This window comes from Cornus florida, unplaced genomic scaffold, assembly GCF_030987335.1.
Source record: "Cornus florida cultivar Cherokee Brave unplaced genomic scaffold, ASM3098733v1 CherokeeBrave_3.0.0_Hap2_Chr07, whole genome shotgun sequence".
Taxonomy (NCBI): Eukaryota; Viridiplantae; Streptophyta; class Magnoliopsida; order Cornales; family Cornaceae; genus Cornus; species Cornus florida.
Window position 1 is genome coordinate 17551709 of NW_026775577.1, and position 8320 is coordinate 17560028.

At 38.4% G+C, this 8320-nt stretch overlaps 1 pseudogene; it reads left to right on the forward strand.

Moving 5' to 3' along the window:
• The first annotated feature begins 584 nt into the window (after window positions 1-584).
• Window positions 585-683, forward strand: LOC132268001 (small nucleolar RNA R71; annotated as a pseudogene).
• Window positions 684-8320: the final 7637 nt, after the last annotated feature.

The window sequence follows — 8320 nt, forward strand, 5'->3', positions numbered from 1 at the left end:
GAAGTGGAGGTGGAATGTACTTCCCTTGAAAACCGCCTTGGGAAGGGTTTAAGCCCTTTTCTTGGTTTTTCCAAGAGAAATTCGGATGATTCCTCCAACTTGGATTATAATGAGTACCATAAGGATTATTCCTTTGGTTCACAAAAGCTGCATTGACTTGTTCATTAGGTTCATTTTGCACTTGTCCGTGAGGACAATGAGAAATATAATGAAAAACACTAGAACAAGTCATACATGTTTCATTTGATGCACGATGAGAATGGTTAGGGAAGGAAGATACTTGGTTCGTCAAGTTTTGGTTAATCAAAAATCGTTCAAACTTTTGAGATAAAGACTTCATTTCGGCGGCTAGTTCATTTGAATGGTCGACTTGATGTAAGCCAACACTCTTCCTACCTTGTGAATTTCTACCATTCTTGGATGATAATGTTCTATGCAAAGAATTTTCACTTATGCTCTCATAAAGACGCCACACGTCATCCTCATGCCTATCAATGTATGAGCCACCCACGGAAACATCAACCATACCCTTATAGTTGTTCGATAAGCTCTCAAAGAAATATTGAACTAATTGCCATTTGGGCATGTCATGATGTGGACACTTCCTAAGCAATTCATTAAAGCGTTCCCATGCCTCATGAAACGTTTCTCCATCCCCATGTGAAAATTCTCGAATTGAGGTCCTCATGGCATTGGTCTTTAAAACCGGATAGTACTTCTTCAAGAACTCTTATTGCATTTCTGCCCAAGAAGTGATTGAAAAAGGCCTAAGATTGTTGAACCAATACTTTGCCTTGTCTTTTAAGGTGAATGGAAAAAGTTTGAGTCTTAAAACCTCTTCCGGCATGTCCGTATATTTTACGATGGAACATACTTCAAGAAACTCATCTAAATGCTTGTAAGGTTCTTCACTTGGAAGTCCATGATAGTTAGGAAGCATTTGAATGGTTTGTGGCTTAATTTCATAATGATGTGCTCTAAATGGAGGCAATTGGATGCATATAGGTGCATTATACTCATTAAGCACATAATGGTCTCTTAAAGCAAGAGGTAGATTAGCTACTTGAGGTGCAACATGAACACCTTAGTTTTGAATTCCTTGATTGATGATGGGAGGTTGTGGAGCATACATTGGCCTTGGCATTCCATATGGAACTTGGCCTTGTTGTTGTGGTGGTTGGTGAATGTATGGCCTATGCATGCCTAATGGTACTTATATGTTCTCATTGTGCACATTAGGATGAAGGATACCTTGTTAGTCTATGTGACCAAGGTCCTCAACATGATCATTATTATGGTCATCCATTGATAGATTGGTTATATTTGAACTTCCTCTTCCCCTAAGATTTCAAACGATAGATTCAAGATGCAAATCAAGAGGGACAAGAGTTGGTCTCAATGAACGACGTCCATGCATGCACAATGCAAAACACAACAAGCACAAAGAATAACAAACACTCTGCCTTCACAACAATGCAATTAGACTTCTTCCACAAACACTTAATTCATACTCCCATGCTTTAACAACAATGATGCAAGAACAAATAAAAATAAGCCTCCACACGGGCCGACGATTTAACTAAGGGATTGAGTAAAGAAAGTCTCACAAAGGTCCTTTAGTACTTCAACTCCAAATTTAAAGTTTAGCTTAGCAAAAAAAAAAATTAAATTTTTACCTTTTTTCCTTGCTTGCTTAGCTTGAATGCTCCTTTACTTGCTTCCTCTCCAACAATGCACCTAGTCAAGTAAGAACAACACAATAAGTAACAAAAAAGAAAAATAAAAATAAAGTAAAGACACGATCAAAAGAGTACAAATCCTAATTGATTCCACAAATCCGACGTTGCCAAATCAAATTAATCAATCCTCGGCAACAGCGCCAAAAACTGATGGTTTGGAGGCCGCACTACCATCAAGCTTAGAGAGTGTGTGTTTTAAGGCGAGGGCCAAGAGTTTTACATTTATAAAAGCCACTACTACCTTTCACTAAAAATATAGCTAGGGCGAATAGGGATCGTCCGAAGGGATTCTGAGGGTCGAACAAGGTTGTGGAATCGCTATTAAGGCTAGTAGGTCAAGTGATCAAACAATTGGTTGGTTGGTTGATTAGAGAACAACTAAATTAAACTAAGTGAGAACAAAAGAATGCAAATAAGAGTAAATAAGAGAGAGAGAGATCTTGGGGTTTAGAGATCACCACCAAGCAATGCATTTCTATACCATTGACAAGTGACTAATGAGGGCAAATGGTGTGTTACAATATTGGTGTGTATGTGTGTTTGGTTGATTCAACAAGCAAGGATGACTAGTTAAGCATGTATTGTCTAAACATCATGTGAAAGGCACAATATATCTAAGCAATGAAGCATATATTGTCTAAACAACATGTGAAATGCACAATAGATCAAAATAAGTCATTAATCCTTTCATTAAGCTCACAATCCAAATATAACACAAGGTTAGAGACATATGCTACTTGCATTCAAAAGCTTGGATCATCAAACAACAAGCATGGATTGTCCTCTCATTTAACACTACACTACAACTACACTACATCTATACTACTAGCATAAAAATAAACTAGAGGAAAGGCACAATCCATTAAGGAATAAGTATGAACTATCAAGAAAATCACAAGAGCATTCCATTAAACACTTTGTTTTGACAATCTCTAAATCTATAGCATCAATACACATAGACATGCATCAATAACACTAAATCTAGAGACAAACACATGAACATCTATTCTAGCATACATAGACATATGGATAGAATGAGATGATCAATTGGAAGCATTAAACCACATAAATCATTGATAAACAAGATCTATATATGTAAAAGTGTCAAAACATTAATTACAACACTAATCCCTCAATAATACACAAGATTAAGATATAGAAAGCATGCTTGGGGCTAACTTTAGCCCTAAGAGGATGTCTAGCCACTCATGGTGATGTTGCTCCAACCCTCAAGGGCTAGCTCAATGGAAGAAATCTGTTCCTTGTTGATGAAGAACTCCAATGGTGTCTCTAGCCTCCTCCTCTTTTCTTCTACACTAAGAATAGCCTCTCAAATGCTAAGTCTCTTGTATATTGTCTCTCCTTCAAAAAGTGCATCATATTCCTTTTATAGGTAGGTCAAGTGACACACCAAATGAGCTAGGGTCGTGCAAAGAATATTCTCTGATGATTGGATAGAGGACGGAATGAATAAGCTGACTTTTTAACTTTTTCGCACTAGAGGAAGTTCGATCGATCGAACCTTGGACTTGGATCGATCGAACTGGCTGAGATCCATCGAACTTAGGCTGGATCGATCCAACTGGTTGAGCTTTTTGGGAAAAGACAAATTCGAGATATTTTGGGAAATATTTTTGGGAAAAGGACAAAAGTGGTTAGTGGGTGGTACAACTGTGGATAAGATCAATCATTTGAATAAGGACAAAAGTGTTCGATCGATCGAAGGGTGGTGTTGGATCGATCAAACTTTGGACTTTTTACTTTGGGTCAAGGCCTGGATCTATCTTGAAGTGCTGAGATCGATCAGTGTTCGATCGATCGAACCTTGAAGTTGGATCAATCGAACTTTGCTGCTTCCCACCTTTGGCTTCATTTGCTTCATTCTTTCTCCGCTTTGCTCCTTTCTTTGTTTTATCCCAGAATTGCTTCAATTAAGCTCTTATTTAGCTGAGTTAGCTTATTTTCGGGATAAATGCCTGAAAATAGAAATAATACGAAATCAATCTAAAACGGTAAAGTAAGATAAATAAAAGTACTAGAATGCCTAAGCTTAAGGGGTTTAAATATGCAATTTTCAGCGCTCATCATATCTCACGCCCAAGACCCCATTCAGGAGGAGCCAGCATAGCCCACTCCACCTCAGTCTCCACAGCTGACAGTCGACTACAGTCTTCAGCCAAGGCATCTTCTTCATAGGCTGACGCTAAAGCTGAGCACATACCATCTCCATCACCATCGCCAGCTCAGCCAGCCCAACACTTAGACCGGCTATTACCAAGATACTCATATCTTCGAGTGGCGCACGAGTCGGTCTTTGACATAGACTACTTCTCCCAGTCTATTCTTACTAGAGCAGCATATGATAATATAAACCGGAGGGGCATCTCAGCTGTACTAGCCCCTGTCATATACCCAGTGTACCCGAGGTTGGTCCGGATGTTCTTCCAGAACCTCCGACCTGCCCCGAGTAACCTGGCGGAGCTGCGGACTACCATCGATGGCCACCCTATCAGTATCACGGTGGACACTCTTTCTAGATCTTGCTGTTGTCCACACATCTGCCCTCCCGATCTCCAGGATACCTATCATACTCTTTAGAGGCCCACATATGCAGACATGGCCGTTTTACTCACAGGTCACTATGCCAGTGGTGAGACCTTCGCCACCCGGACTTTTCTGCCAGACGATCTGTGGTTCTTCGATTCGGTGTTATACCAAAATATTTTTATGGCCGGCCACAAGACACAGAGGCGCGGCGACTATCTTACAGCTTTATACACCTTCTATATAGGGCACTAGCTATCCATTCCTGCGCTCATCTAGAGCGTTATGATGAAGCTGTCTGTTGACAATATCAGCAAGGCCAAGCCCAAAAGGGCTAAGTATCTCCCATTCGGCCATCTCATCTCACAGATTCTGAGAGACCAGCGCTATCCCTTCCAGCCACGGGAGTATACTGAGTCCGGGGCCTGCTCATTCAAGAAGAAGGATTGGGATAAGAGCTACAACACTCTTATCAAGAGTCTGCAGGACGACGCTGCCGAGGGAGCTGAGAAGTTAGAGTTAGAGGAGATGAAGTAGGCAGCAGCAGTAGCAATGCAGGCGGCAAATGAAATACCAGTCGATCCACCTACCATGCACATGGATATTGACTTGGAGCAGCCTGCAGAGGACCAGGAGCATCACTCTCTGGCTGGGTCGCCCATTCATGATGAGGAGCAGGCTAAGGATCATCATTCTCCTGCTCCAGCGGTACCTAAGGCTCCAATATAGACATCAGACTTTGGAGAGCGACTTCAGGCTTTAGAGGATGCTGTAGTGTGATACCCCTCGATTCTAGAGCCACGGGTGATCAAGTCCGAGCACAGATCCGAGGGATACCAAACAATTAATATGTAAACAAGCAGAAATAAAACTGAATTAAGAACAAAATAATAATACGCTGAAAGAAATCTAACATAAGAACTCAAACTTGAAATAAATAAATTAATATGATTTAAAACCGTATAACTCAGGAATCCACCTAGTGGACCCCTAATCCCAAATCCTTGAATAAATTTACAGCATTAAAAACCAAAATTAAAATAGAAAGGAAATCCTATGTAACCGGAAGAATAAGTGTCTGTATCTGCATCAACACGATCCAGCTCTAAGCCTGGTACTGTCGAATACCTGAAAAATAATAGAGTGGGTCAGGCCCACATGCAAGTCCTGATCTACTACGATCCAAACAGTAATCCGATACGCAGATACATCCTAGAAAGACTCAACAATATCTAGAGTAATCCATATATGTATATATAGTACACACTATAGGACGCTCGCTAGTCCAGTAGGTCTGTCTCAGCCTGAATAGAAGGCAACATGCGAATACGCACCCTAAGGTGGGCATAAGTACCTAGACCTACCAGGGAACAACACCTATGTCTAGTTATCCATCCTAGGCGATATACGCGCCCTAACCATGGTCCTGAGACTCAAGCTCATACCATGGTACATATAATAGATATATAAAGTCCGTACTCCTCCTAATACAGAATATCATCCATCTGTGTAGTGGTCTGATATCTATATAATAAATCCATTCGGAAACCATAGTAGATCATTCAATTCACAATTGATATGACACATGTAGGTAATGGACTTAACCTTTATGGTTAATCCATACCTGAATCCAAATTGGGTCGGACTTAGTGTTTTGAACTAATTCATTCCCAATATAGGTAGGTCTTAGTGTTTTGAACTAAGCCATCCCTAATATGACACCGTCCCATACCGGTTCATATACATCCATATAAGTGGGACTTAACCTTTTTATGGTTAATCCAACTCATTCCAAATTAGGTAGAATTTAATGTTTGAAATAATTCATACCTAGTATGTCACCGTCCCATACTGGTACATACAATCCTCCAGTTAACATAGTTGACCATGCAATATTAAGTAGTCATCAACCACACTCCAGAATATGCACAAGATAAATTTAATGCATATACATAAATATTAGGCATTCCTTACGGGCCTAAAATCTAATTCCAATAATGTAAAATGCTACAATAAATTCAAGCATTCACATACTCCACCATAGTCCACGAATTGATACGGTGAGTAAATATTTTAAGTATCAATTTCACCCAAGCCAAGCATAGATAAATTTAGTTAATTCACTATACTTACAATACTATGGACATATGATTTATTATATATATTCAAATCATAATTAACAACCTTGTTAAGCTCCAATATCTAAAACTAGCAAATCCTCCAACATAGCATAATTACTAAAACAACACTATATAATTAACTGCTATCCTCCAAACTATGCACCAATATGAATTCATACATACATATCAACATTAGGTATTCACTTCAGAACCTAATTATTATACTCCAATAATTTAAATAGCTAAAATATTTCATAGTATTTAAATTCTACATACAGTTCATAAACTGATACCTTTTAACAGCCCTTAAGTACCAAATTCATTCCAAACCACTAATAGTTGAACTTACAGATAATTCACTACGTTCATTACATGGTGGAAAATATAATTAAATATAATTAACGCATATACCAACAATTTGCTAAGTTCCGGTAATTAAATTCCTTAGCCAAACAGTGCAACATATGGACGTTCCTTTGAGCTGTTAATTACTCCTTTCCTTAATCCATTATTGTACTAAAGGTTTTCAATATTTAATTAAGTCCCTAACATTTAATTACACCTTACCATAGCATTCAAATAGCTTTAGAAAACACTGCATAGCCCAAACAGCCCATAAAGCTCATTACTGTGCAATGCAAGAAAGAGCAGGCTCAACAAAAACATTGAGCCTGCTCCACTTTTGACTTAGAGCCGGCTCCTTCAACATTGAGCTGGCTCCAAGTCCCTTATAGAGCCAGCTCTATTATCTTTGAGCCGGCTCTAAGGTAATTTTAGAGCCTGCTCCTTCTCCTTTGCAGCCGTTGCCCGTTCCAGCTTCGTCTTCTCCAACTCCGGTGATTACAGAGCCTCTGTGGTTTGTTCTAATTCTTATTCTAGGTTCAATCTTAGTCCTAAATAAGTTTAAACCACTGAGATCCAATCCTAACATGTGTAGGAACACAAGTATTAAAGCAACAATTACAACACCTCTGTTAACCAATTTTAAGCAAGCTGCGACAGATTTAATTTAGATTAATTTGATGCAATTAAATACTGTTCTACGCACCTGTTCTAGAGTTCAAACTCAGTCCTAGATTAATTAATAGGCAACCATATGAATCGTTGATCTCAATTAAACAAGAAAATAAACATGTTACAGGAGAAACCAACTAACCGAAATCTAAAGAATTTTGGTATAACAGTTCCATACAACGAAGTTAATTATCAGTTTAAACATGCATAATAGATTGTTTAAGCATTAGTTTAATCCCTGGAGTCTTCCTAACCATGCACAGAACATGAATTAACGGGAAAGAATAGAACAGAACTTGCCTGCAATTTCAGAGTTTGAAACTGTAAACCACCGTCTCTGAGTTCTCCGTCAACGTTGTCGACTACTGTTCTACACCTCCGGCGCTCTTGGTTCAATCCAGAAGCAACCCCGTTCTTCCCCTTGAACCTCATTATAAATCCTCAAAGGTCTACTCTCTGTTTTCCTACAATTCCTCACTATTGCACTCTGTATTTTCTCTCTGTTTCTTAGGTACGTGAGAAGAACTTTGTGTACTTTTATAAAACCCTAAACCCACATTAAACTATATATTTATAGAACCCAAAATCTCAACCGAATTCTAATTCGTTTACCAACAGGAAAACAAAACCCTAACATCCATTCCCTAACTATGTCGGCGACATCCGTGTAAAATAAAACCCCAAGTTACCATAAAGAAAAACAATACAATTAAATAAGTACTAAAAAAAAAATTAATCAGGTAATAAATTCAAGTTACATAATACTAAGGCAATTAATTTAAATAAATTCAAATAATATAATTAAAACAATCGCAATTAACATGTAAATTAAATACACACAAATATTAATTAAATCAATTAAGCAACCACAATTAATCAATGAAAAAAAATTAAATTAAATTT